This window comes from Nicotiana tabacum, chromosome 3 (genome assembly GCF_000715075.1).
Source record: "Nicotiana tabacum cultivar K326 chromosome 3, ASM71507v2, whole genome shotgun sequence".
NCBI lineage: Eukaryota > Viridiplantae > Streptophyta > Magnoliopsida > Solanales > Solanaceae > Nicotiana > Nicotiana tabacum.
Window position 1 is genome coordinate 151,413,597 of NC_134082.1, and position 13,826 is coordinate 151,427,422.

A 13,826-nucleotide genomic window follows, 5' to 3' on the forward strand; every position below is an offset into this window, starting at 1 on the left:
GCTTCTTTAACTACCTTGAAACATATGCAATTACTTTCCCATGTTGCATCAGGACACATCCTAACTCGACACCTGAGGCATCACAATACATGGCATAACCATCTGGACCTTCTGGAAGTGCTACAACTGGCGTTGAGGTCAACATATTCTTTAGCTCTTGGAAACTCTGCTCATAGGCCTTTGTCCACTGAAACTTAGTCGCTTTCTGCGTCAGCTTTGTTAATGGTGCTGAAAGAGAAGAAAAACCCACTACAAACCTCCGGTAGTATCCTGCTAAACCTAGAAAGCTATAAATCTTTGTCGGAGTGGTAGGTCTAGGCCAGGATTTCACAGCCTCGATCTTCTGAGTATCTACCTTTATACCTCCGTCAGATGCAATGTGCCCCAAGAATGCTACAGACTTCAATCAGAACTCACACTTAGAAAACTTAGCATACAATTTATTATCCCAGAGGGTTTGGAGTACCGCTCACAGGTGGTCCACATGCTCATCCTCTGAACGTGAATAAACTAGAATATTGTCAATAAAGACTATCATGAACAGGTCTAAATATGGTCGAAATAGGCTATTCATCAAGTCCATAAATATGGCAGGTATATTCATCAACCCGAAAGACATGACAAATAACTCGAAGTGGCCATATCGAGTCTTAAAGGATGTCTTGGGAATATCTTTTTCCCGAACTCTGACCTGGTGGTACCCGAACCTCAAATCTATTTTTGAAAAGCATCTAGCTCCCTGCAACTTATCAAACAAGTCGTTTATCCTTAGAAGTGGATACTTATTCTTAATAATTACCTTGTTCAGTTGCCTATAATCGATACACATCCTCAGCGAGCCGTCTTTATTCCGTACAAATAGTAATGGTGCACCCTACGGTAAGGTACTAGGTCTGATGAAACCTTTCTCCAGTAAATCTTTTAACTGCTCCTTCAACTCCGTCAATTCGGCAGGTGCCATTCTATACAGAGGGATGGATATTGGTTGCGTTCTCGGAAGCAAATCGATGCAAAAATCAATCTCTCGCTCTGGAGGAATACCTGGAAGTTCATCTAGAAATATAGCCATGTACTCCTTTAGTACTAGAATAGACTGAAGTGTAGGTATCTCAGCATCTGCATCTTTAACTCGCACAATATGATAAATGCACCCTTTTGCGATCATTTTCCTCGCCTTTAGATAGGAAATAAACCTGCCTCTAGGTGTTGCTGTATTACCTACCCATTCAAGGACTGGCTCACCCAGAAAATGAAATCTAGCTGTCTTTACTCGATAATCAACTATGGCATAACAAGCTGCCAACTAGTCCATGCCCATGATAGCATCGAAATCCAACATCTCTAGTTCAACTAGGTCAGCTAAGGTCTGACGACATAAACTGATACCGTACAACCTCGGTAAACGCGTCTAGCGATAATCGATTCTCCGACTAGTGTAGATACCGCAAAAGAATCACTTAGTATTTCAGGCACTATACCAAATTTCCTCGCGGCAAATGGGGTAATACATGATAAAGTAGATCTTGGGTCTATCAAGACATAAACATCGTGAGAACATATGGTCAACATACCTGTCATAATGTCTGGTGAGGACTTTTGGTCCTGTCGATCTGCTAGCACATAGATACAATTCTGGTTACCACTTGAACTGGACCCTCTACCTCTGCCTCGACCTCTACCAGTCGAAGACTGAGACTCATGCCCTGAAGGGTGCACGGACATAGCTGATCATGTTGCTGAATTTGCTGGTTGCGCCTTACCCCCAGAATCTCTATTTGGGCAATCTCGCATCATATGCCCTGGATGTCCACATGTATAACAATCATCGGAACCGGCTCGGCATTGGACCAAGTGTCCTCGACTGCATATGGCACATCGCGGCGAAAATGGTCCTATCTACCTCGAACCTCATTGTCGCTGCAAATTTGACACCTGAGAGCTCTCACTTGGTCCTAACTGAGTATAGCGGTCATACTTGTAACCCTATAGTTGAGGTGGTGGAGGTCTAGGTGGCCGTTCGAAGTACTGGGGCCTATAACTACCATAAGACTGCTCTTGAGACCTGGCAAATCTCATCCTCTTACGCTGCCCTGACTCAGTCCTCTCCGTACCCTGCTGCCGATGCCTACCCCTCTCTATATTCTGGGAAAATTCCTGAATCTGGTAGATATCCATACTATCCTATAATGCAGTGGTGGCATATGCCTCGATCAACTCTGGGGCCAACCCTGCTATAAACCTATGGATCATGTCCCGCATAGTAGCAACTATGGATGGTGCATATCTAGCCAATGAGTCAAACAGAGACTATACTCTCGAACAGTCATATTGCCCTACTTGAGGGCTAAAAACTTATTGAATCGAGCTTGTCGGATCTCTCGCAGTAAGTACTGGTCAAGGAAGGCATCTGAAAAATTCTCCCAAATAGCATGAGGTGCATCACGTCCCCTAGACCTTTCCCATCCCTCGTATAAAAGGATGGCTATATCTCGAAGTCAAAAAGCTGCTAACTCAATTGCCTCTTTTTCCGTGGCATGCATAACCCGAAAGATCCTATAAAGCTGATCTATGAAATCCCGCGGGTCCTCCCTCTGATCTGTCCCCGTGAACTCTCGGGGATTTAAAGTAATAAAATCTCGGACACTTGAACTCCTAGATCCCTCATAAGGTTCTGCACTAGCGGATGCCCCAGCCTGTTGCTGGGTAGCTACCAATTGTGCCAACAAATGCACCGCACTTCTCAAGTCCTAATATGATGGAAGCAGAGGGGGAACTGGATGTGCGGTCTCCCTAGGAATCTCCTCAGGTGGCGGAGGAGCCGATAATTGCTGGGTAGGGGTCTCTCCCTGGGACTCCGATTGGGCTCCATCTGCTGGGGGTACCCTGCTAGTCCCCTCGCCTACTACTGTTTCTCTCCTCTAGCTAGTTGTAGTCTTCCTAGTTACCGTCATATGTGCATGCAAACGTCAACACGTAAGTTTAACTCAAATTTTCTATAACTCAGTGTTATTACAACACGATTTAGATTTGAAAGAAGGGTAACCAACTCCTAAATTTCATGTAGTCCCCTGCTTATATAATGTGGTGCACCACACATTTATAAACAAGACCCTACTAGACACGGCTTGTAGACTCCTTAGGAATAAATTGCTCTGATACCACTTTTGTCACGACTCAAGCCTAGGGGCGAAACCGACACTCAGTTCCTTACATATCTTTGCGTATCACTTGCGACTAAGAGTCTCTGAACATGTAATGTCATACTTTGGCCATGGGCCACATTACAAGATAATGTGCGATGCAAAATATAAAAACTGAATAGAGACTAACGCTGACTAAATGTCAACATAAGGCTAGGCCGGCAAGGCCGTCATAATTACTACAACTGACAAGCCAACAAAATATACATACAGGGCCTACAGGCCCAACATACTGCACTAACTAACAAGATATATCTACAAGCTTCTACTGATAGATGTACTGTAATCGAAATAGGGCCCCGACCTACCCATATCCTATCTACATATATACACAAGATGCACACCAAAACTTTTAGACCTGGCAACTCCGAAGGACGGGGAGCTTACATAAAGCTGAAATCGGGCAAACACCTACTGGGGAGGTCTACCCGTATGTCTGTCTGAACCTGCACGCATGAAATGTAGCACTCCCAAAGAGGGACGTCAGTACGAGATAATGTACTGAGTATGTAAGGCAATATACCGAAAGCTAAAATTGAATTGATAATATAATAACTGTCACACCTCCTTTTTCCGCGCCCGAGGGCGCAGGGGGAGTTTTTTCCAATTAAAGGACAATCGAAACGGGATTTGTTTATTTATTTCAGAGTCGCCACTTGGGAGATTTAGGGTGTCCCAAGTAACCAATTTTAATCCCGAATCGAGGAAAATAATGACTCTATATTACAGTCTGCATACCAGAAATCCGGATAAGGAATTCTGTTAACCCGGGAGAAGGTGTTAGGCATTCCCGAGTTCCGTGGTTCTAGCACGGTCGCTCAACTGTTATATTCGGCTTGTTTATCTGATGTTTAATACAATTATGAACCATGTGCAAATTTTATCTTTTAACCACTTTATTAACTATTATTATTAGGAATGTGAACGTCGCTTAAAACATGTCTTTGGACTGCGTCACATGAAATGCACCCACAATCCGGAACATATCTTATTTGACGTTTTGGGATTTGGATTTGGGTCGCATGAAATGAACACCCCAAGTTTTAAGAAAGTAAATTATTAAACACGCGCCTAAAAGACTATCGCGTTATTATTTTTGGGAAGGCCACGAAATTCACTAAGCGGCCCTCCTGAATTCTAAGTAATTTAAAACAAGTATTTACTGAGGGCCCCGCAATTTGTATTTTTATTCGGCGAGGCTCATCTCATTCTTATTTTGAAAGGGCATCCTATAGCAACTACGTTTCTTGTCGTGTTTGTCTCTATCAATCGAAAGCAGGAGATAGTCCTAATTAATTAATACTCGCAAGTTATTTTATAACAGAATTCGGAAATGCTAAAATCAGGAACAAGGCTGCGCGCACAGTCAGTCGAATAAATAATCACGGGCCCAAATCCAGCCCACGCGCGGTTGGCCAGACCTGGGCCACTGCTCGCTCGATGCGGGCCTGCCTGGTCTGTCTTCGACCTGGGCTCGACCTTCATGAGGTTGAGGCCCTGGATTTGTGTTATTTATCTTGAAACATGGTTTTAAGAGTTATGTAAGGCAATTCATTGGAAAGGAAAGAACTTAATTTACAGTGTACAAATTTCATGCTTGGACTACATTACAGCATATATGGCAAAGTAAACTAAATCTGAGATGCAACCTAATTCATTGAGACCACTTTTATCTAACAGCATACATATACAACTATCATTCGATACCCTATATTGACATCAACTAGGCTTGTAAGCTAACTTCAGTATCCCAAAATATGAGCTATTAGTCATTATATGACATTCAACACAACAGTACATGTATATAAACAACATTTGCAGATCTTCTCTTTTACACTCATTGCTCAAACTTTCGAGTTACATTGGTAGTGTAATTGTGTACCTGGTATAGAGGACAAAGAAGGAAGGAATGATCAGCTGGGTAGTATGCAGTAAACACAGCAACAACAGATACACAACAACAACCAAATAGCCACGAAGATGAAGCTCACACGTTGGTCGAACAACAGACAAATATTCCCAGGAAGCAAGATAGGAAACAAGACCAATCGAGAAAAGAACCAGAATGTTTTGTGCTATAGCCAACAGAAATTCAATAACCACCAAAGCTCAGCACACAACCAGCACAGTTTCAAACAATCAGGAAGACTACAACTCGATATACAGCACACAAAACTCAATGTAGTAGCAATCACAGCTGAAAATACACAGGCTTCTCTTAATGGAACAGTAGTCAGCCTAGTTAGGATGACCAGCTTGATTTCTTATGCAGTTTTGGACAATGTTCAGTTACAGTATTTTCTGGAAATTTCTTTCTGTTTTTCTTCACTTTTCTTTAACTCACAAAATCCCTCTCAAAACTAAAATTTCCAGCCCCTTTTCAGTTCTCAAATGGCCTATTTATAAGCCAAATGAAACAGTACAGCTGAGCTGCCTGCCCTGCCAATTGGCAGAATGCCCATACCCTTTAAGCCCATGCCTAAGCATCTTTGGTGCCAGCCCCTTTGTTCCCCACGCCTGGTCTTTGTTTAATCAAGAGTTATGGGCTCGTTTTATTTATTCATTTTAAGCCCCATACTCTTATGTCTTGCTCCCCATTAGTATTAGTTTAATCTTAATTAGTACCCTACTTGCCAGCTTCATTTAAACCAACCTTTTCTGCCTTTTTCAAACCCCAGAATACCCCTGCTTGACCTTGATTATTACTGCCCTGCCTATTGCAGCATCAGGGCATTTTTGAACTGATGGAAGTTCAAATTCAAGACTGCCTGGACTGAACCTTTTCAGTCAGTTTCACAATGCAAACAAACCATTTCAAACAATGCTGGGGCATTCAGTCAATAGCAAGGTTCAATTAGTCATGCGACATTATTAGCTCATTAGACTCATTAGTTATAGAAACTAATCAACGACATTTATCGAGTCGACTATACTAATTATAGCAGGTAATAATCAGTCGTTCAAATAAACAACACCTACAGGGACCTAAAGGGCTTCGGACAACTTGGTCAGTCACTAGGAACCTATATAAGTTTATTCATGCGACGACTATACTAATCGGACATGCTTATCATAGGATACATTTAAATCATACACAGAAACCAATCGACCAAATAAAAGGTCTTTACAGAGATGAAGAAATCCGAATGAAAAATAACAAAAAATAACAAACAAACACAACGAAACATGCTGACCACTTAATCAAAACTAACACAAAAGAAAGGAAAACTTACCGAAAATGTTTAAATCAAACAGACCCAAATCTGATTCAACTTCGAACTTTTGAGGCCAAACAAACTTTAATCAGGGTGTTCTCACATGAGAACACCTTGATTAAGGTCTATTAGACCTCAAACCCATGTCCAAACCGGCCGGATTCCCCAGGTGCATGTGTTCTAAAGTCTGGATTTCCAGATCTGATTTTTAGGGAGTTGTGGGTAGATTCGGACCAAACCAAGTTTGGTTTGGTCACGAGGAAGGTCAGGGGAGTGTCTGGTATGAAGATGGGATGGTTTGGCATAGATCCGGGTTCGACTCAAATCTTCAAATGAAGATTCGAGACGAACGAAAGTGATTCGAGGCTCGTGGTTAGTGGATTCGTGTTCAGGACAGTGAGGTGGTCCTAGGGTGTTCAGGAGGTGGTCACCGGCGTTCGTGCCGCCGGCTTTTGGTGGAAGGGAAACTAGGGCGGCGTTAGGGTTTGGGGGTTTCAGGGTTCGGGGAAGGAGATGACTGAAGGGTGGGGTTGGTATAGGGGGTGCGGGGTACGATAGGAGGCTTATATACGGGGAGGATGATTGGATCTGAGCCGTTGGATCAGATGATCTCAACGGCTTAGATCTGATACTGAGAAATGAGACGGAGTCGTTTGGTAGTTAAACGGGGTCGTTTGGTTTAAGTGAGGGGTCGGATCGGATTGGTTCCTGGGTCGGGTTTTGAAGCGGGTTACTTGATAGAGGTCCTGAGCCGTTGGATCGAGAGTTTGAACGGCCCAGATTGATTTGCCTGAAACGGCGTCGTTTCAGAAGAGGCCTGGGCATCCGGACTTGGGCTGGGTCTGAGTGCTGGTTGGGCCTATTATTTTGTTTAATTTCTTTTGGCCCAAACCAATTTCTTTCACTTTTGTTTTCTAATTTCACTTTTCTTTTAAAACAAAAAATAAAAATAACAAATAATAAAATAACGAAATTAAAACTAAGCAACAATGCAACATTTTAACACAATTATCACAAAAATATTAGCTAAAAACCTAGAACGGACGATGCACACATATGTATATATATTTATTTTTTTTGAATTTTCTTTTACTGACCGAATTATGGTTTAATCATCCTGACACACATGTTTGGTATTTTGTTTGCCAATGATTAAATGCAAAAATGGACAGATCCACAAATGACTAACAACACATGTCATGAAAACTTCAAACATTGTACAGCGAAACCATTTGTTACTATTTTTATTTTCTTTTGGAGCGATTGCTCGTAAAGCAAAAATCACGTGCTTACAGCTGCCCCTCTTTGCACGAAGACACGAAGGGTTTTCGCGCAAAGATAAGCGAGCGATTTTTGCCCGTCCGAATACTCCGTGTGAAGCATTTTTTGAAAAATAGGGGTCATGAAAAGAAAGAGTTGTGACCAAATTATACTGGTCACACTATAATTTCTTGTGTAATTACAATTTGACAAAGAGGTTGCTCATATGTGCTCAGTATATATATACACACACTCTCGGCCAACTGGGCTCGCTCATAGGTGCTCGGCCACATTAGGCTTGGTGTATAACTTACCATCTGATCAGAGGTTGCCCAATAGGGGCCTTCCCATCGATTATAGCTTGATGGTAGTTGAAATACATTAATATTGTATATATTAATTTTCTGCTCTCTTGATTGGAAGAAGAAAATACTCAATTGAATATGAAGTTCCGATGCTATAAAAAATGAATTCATTGAGGATAATAGCATTTTACTTGTATACAAAATGTAAGGATAATTGCAGAGTGCAGGTCATTTATTTATGCTTGAATAGAGATACAGATAAATGGTTAGGTATGAATTATCACCATTTGTATGATAATCTCTAGTTTTCTGGTTGCTACTTTAAGCATGTTTCGGTTCTGTCAAGAATGACATTAATTAATAGTTCTTTCACTTGATCATACACAACGTGCCATTGAAACTTAGGAAATAATTGAATCATACATATGTTTCAAACATGCAAAAGTTATGGACCAATTCAGATAACAAACACTTTTAATTACGTCGAAAGAAACTTGCGAGACTAGCAAAAATATACATAATTCAGGGATATGAATTTTTCTTTATGCTTCATTATCAACTCGTGTAACTACGAGATCATGCCAAAATGAAAGAAAGCTAAGCCTAAACTTCCTCGGAGTAGGGAATATAATATTCTTGGAAAAGATTGCACCATACTTCTTTAGAACCGTAAAATTTTGCGTTGTTATGGTTCTAACAATTCTCGTTGGAATTGTTTGGTTGCAAGAATTTTATTGAAATCTTGCTGGATGGAGTTTGAACGTAATGTCTATGAAATCAATTCTAGTTTGAAAATGTCTGGAATAGGATTTTAGGAAGAAAATCAAATCTTGGAATGTTATGAACTAAGTATTATAAGGTCTTACACTTACTTACACGTAAGTGTCTTGTAACTTTAAATGAACACTAAGCCACTATGACTAAGGGGTCGTTTGGTAGGATGCATTAGATAAAATAATGCATGCATTAGTTTTGTGTATTAATAATACCATATTTGGTAGATATTTTGAACCTATGCATTAGTTATGCAAACATTACTTATACATCCTATTTGGTATTATCCTATGCATAACTAATGCATAAAAAACCATGATATTAGCAATGCAATGGGTTTTAATGCATGCATTAGCTTAGTTAAAGACAAAATTATCCTTCAAAATTTATGCTTGATTAAAATATGCTAGTTATTATATTAAATGCAAGTTTAAAATAATCCAAGTAGTGAGAAATAAAATTATAGCTCTAGTAAATAAATAAATACTTAACATATTCCTTTTTTATATAAATAAATATTTAGTTCTATATTACAATATATGTAGACAAATCAAATATTTTTTTAAACTTTTTCATATAAAAATATTTTTCAAAATATGTCTCTTTTAAAAAGTTAGAGTGATGGACTGGTTTTGAGGGCATTTTTGTAGACAAGCAATTCTTTTAGAAATTGTGCAATATTTTAATACATCAAACCAAACAATGGATAAGAAATACGTCACCATAACTAATACCAGCATAACTAATGCAAGCATAACTAATAACAGCATTATTCTTATGCACCCTACCAAACGACCCCTAAGTGTCATAGTCCATAGTAGTGGCTTGCTGCCACGTGGGGGTAAGGGTGGGAATTATTAAATTTTTATCCACTTATTAGGTGATTAGGTAATGTCCCGTTACCCGGTAATTAACCAATTACCCGCATAATTAAGAATTATCTCAAATTACCTAAAAATACTACTCATTTTTAATATACTTTATACATCATATTATCACAGTCATAAGGTACCTCGTATGGTACTAGTCCATAAATATCGGGTATTATAGCTCGGACCGTATTTTATCCCACATCAACAACCTTTAACGAAACTCGTTTTCTTTAGTTCGTATACTCTTTACCTTCATGGCACTTACCTATTGCTTGTTATAAATAGCATAAATATTCTAACCTCAGGATAATCTCATCCCCGAGTTTACGTCAATTAACTAAAGACGAAACTTTAACGTACGAAAAACGCGAGATGCAACATTGAGCCCTTCGCCAGGCGATTGCTTAATGGTGAATATGTCGTTCACCCTCGCCTCTAATTTTTTGTCCCCCGCATGGGTGGTGATGAACTTGTCTGCTATTTCCTCGAACGTTTCTATGGTACGCGCAGGTAACTGTGAGTACCAAGTCAGGGCTCCTCCGGTCAGGGTTTCTCTAAACTTCTTCAGCAATATGGATGATACTTATTCTTTTGCGAGGTCATTACCTTTTACTACAGTGACATAGTGGGTCACGTGATCCTCCGGGTCCGTCGTGTCGTCATATATTTTCAAGTACGGCTGCATTTTGAACGTCTTTAGTATGACGGTGCAGCCTTGTCGCTATATGGTTGCTCAACAAATCGGCCGGCATCTCTTTTTGGCAGAAGTTTTCGGGCACCCGGTATTTTGTCTACCCTTTCTTGGTGCTCTTTCATTTGGCTACGGAGCATCTAGTTCTCGTTCTCCATTTCTTCCATTTTCCTCAAAATAGCCGTGAGGGTGTTATTACCTACATCACTAACATTGTGAGTAGTACCGATGCAGGGAAAGCGTTTTGTTCATCAGCTGCTGATGTGACACCAGCTCTTGTTTCTTCCCTATTCGACCTCCGAGCGGGCTTGTCGAGGAAGTCGGTTAGCGTATTTGTCAACCATGCCTCAAGTAACTTTTTCACTGTTGGTGGTGCCTCCTCTGTCGTGGATGTAGAGGCGCCCTTGCCGTCCGAGGTCGTGACGCTACTGAGAGGTGGAGACGAGCTGTTTCGCTTGGGAGAGGTGTTTGGTATTATATCTTCACCCTCCGCTTCGTCCACTTTGTTAATGGTGCCGATGAGATTGGTGGTGAGGTCGGCTATCAGATTAATCCAAATAGAGATGATGATGAAGAAACTAAATTTTAACTAGAAAGGTGGATTCTGCAATAAATGTAAATAGAGATGATGATTAATCCAAATATTCAATAAGGTCGATGATTCTCTCTCTGACAATGATGTAAAGCAATCAAACGTGGGAATATAGAAAGTTTTCTCGAATCTGATGTGAGAAAACTTGGAACCAACAACAAATCGAATCTTTTGTAAAGACAATGTTTGTAGTTACTTGAGAGTCAACTTTTTAAGAGAGAGCTTATCATATAGAATATTACATGCATTTTCCTTCTCTCTCTATTCCTACTTATATGGGACATATTTCTTACCCAATTGAGAGTACAAAGAATATTTTGTAGAATATTCCTTAAAAATATCTTATAACTAAACTAACCGTTTGAGCCGATCTGAGTGCTCGACCTCGACCCTAACAGCTCAGCTTGCCAATATATTACTTCTTAAGCATGACCTCGGTCTAATCAGCTCTTAGTTATCCTCTTTTAGATAAGATTTCTCCGATCAGATTTTGACCCATACACAAATAAAGATCAAAACAAGACGTTTGCGGTTAAAAAATATTTTACCAAAGAGGAAACAGCCAACAATCATGTGAATGTAATAAAAAAGTTTTACGCGGCAGCTTTTTGATTTTGATCTTACTCTTCACGGTATGGAAGTGAGTGGATACCAACTGATGAACTGATCTAATCAGATGATTCAGATCACCACCCATATGGTTTTCTTACCTAAGTTCACATTAATATTAAATTTTGCGAAAAACGTTAAAAAGACTACTGTGTTTTTTGTCAGTTATATTAATTTGGTTTTAACAACCTTTTCTTTTTTGCAAAAAAAGTTATTCCTTAATCATTAGGATTCTCACTACCAACTAAATGGTTTAGATGCATGAACTGTTCTCCCTCTAAACTTAACTAACCTCCACATTTATCTTTTAATAAGCAATCTTGAGTTGAAATATTTCAAATCAAAACTCATAAAAGTCTATTTAGATTGATGGCATTGTTGAGTAAGTTGAGGGGTACTATAAAGAGGGAGCTAGGGCCAAAAACTGCTCTTAACTTATGTTAGTTGTAACTAATAAGTAACTAGAAAATAATCATTAGGATAGATACTCCAAAAGTCAAAGATAAACTTCTCTTCTTTCAAATTTGATATACACATTTCCTTTTTTATTTTGTGGTAACATAATTTTAATTTTTTAATAAAAAGGAAAATTTCAAAACATATAAATACTCGTTAAAAAAGAAGTTACTCCTTCAAAAGATCGATATTTATTCGTCTCTATGCAAATTTTCTCTCGTCCAATTTAAACGATAAACAAAATAGCTCAATAGATCTTGCATTCTGTTGGGGGAAAAAAGAGGTATATATCTTGCATTCTGGTTCTTGTCCTTAGATATCGCTCTCAAATAAATTAGAACATGGTTTCTTTAGAAACATATATCGAAAGAATTGAGTGAAGCTCAAATTCTTACCTCATTTCTCCATCTTAAATTAAAAAAAGAAAGCACAACAGATCTAGTGAGCGGTCAAAAAGGGGGTGATCAAAGCCATGAAAAACTAAGGTTCAAATTAAATTTCAATCAGACGTTAGATATATATTTCTTTTACGGTTATTTAAGTTAATTTTTTTATACGACTAAATTTTAATGGACATAATTATTCAATACTTATAGTGAGGGCATTTCCAATCTTTACCCCATTTTTGGTCCCCAAAATGGGCAAATCTTGGGGACAACTTACCCAACCATTTCCCCATTTTTCTTCCAAAAAAAAAAATCTTTTTTATATTCTTCTCGCTCTTCTATATTATATTATTATCATTCATTTTAATTTTATTTTTAAATTTTCATTAAACAAATTCCATCTTTTATTTTCATTCATTTGTAATTTCCATTAAAACAATTTCATAACATTTTAAATAATATAATTTGTAAGCAATTATTATAGATTAACTAATAATTAAATAAAAGTAAAATCATTGCGATACAAGATTAATTAAATACATATTACATAATGACAAATTTCATTCGAAATACTACATAAATATTCAACTCCAATCTCCAGTATTCTCCCATAAATGATCTATTCAACTTTACCATAGTGTCAATTTTATGTATTTTAATTTAATGTATTTTTAATTTTCAATTTTCAATTTTAGCAACATTTAATATTTTATATTTATACCATTAATTTTTTGAGATGATTATATATTTTTTGTACAATTATAATTTATAATAAAATTAACTTATAATTTTACATAAAAATAATAAATGCACAAAAATTAATTTATCAAAATTATACGCCAAAGTTAAGATGTAAAATTAATATTATAAAGATATTACATAAACATAATTAGATATATATAAAGAAATAAATAATAAAATATGCATGAATAATAACGGGGAGAACACTATTCATGGGGCAAAAATAGGTGACGGTTAGAGCAAAAACGGGGAAGGTTGGAGATGGGATGATGAAAGACAATACATATGTACCTGGTGGTCTAGATGCGCTCAAGTTCATCTAGTGAAGGATATACTTTGAAACTTCTCATCAGTCACTCTTTTCACATTGAATTTTTTTCGCTCTTGCCTATCTCATCCTAACACTTGTCTTTACAACAATAGTATATTAATAAAGCATAGTACCATACATAAAATATTAACAAAAAATAACGTAAAATATATCATTGAGACTATCAAATTTCAATCTCCAACGAACCCCATCTTTACCAATCACCACCTTTATAAATTAAAAACCTAGTTGGCCATTTCCCTTCAGTACTCCTCTCACACCCTCTCCATTTACCCATTTCTCAAACCAAAACTTGTCTCACCTATCCATTTTGTTTATTTAATCCTAGCTAGCTAAAAATTCTTCATTATTGCATAAACTAGAAAACCAAGAAAATGACACAAATGGGACGAAA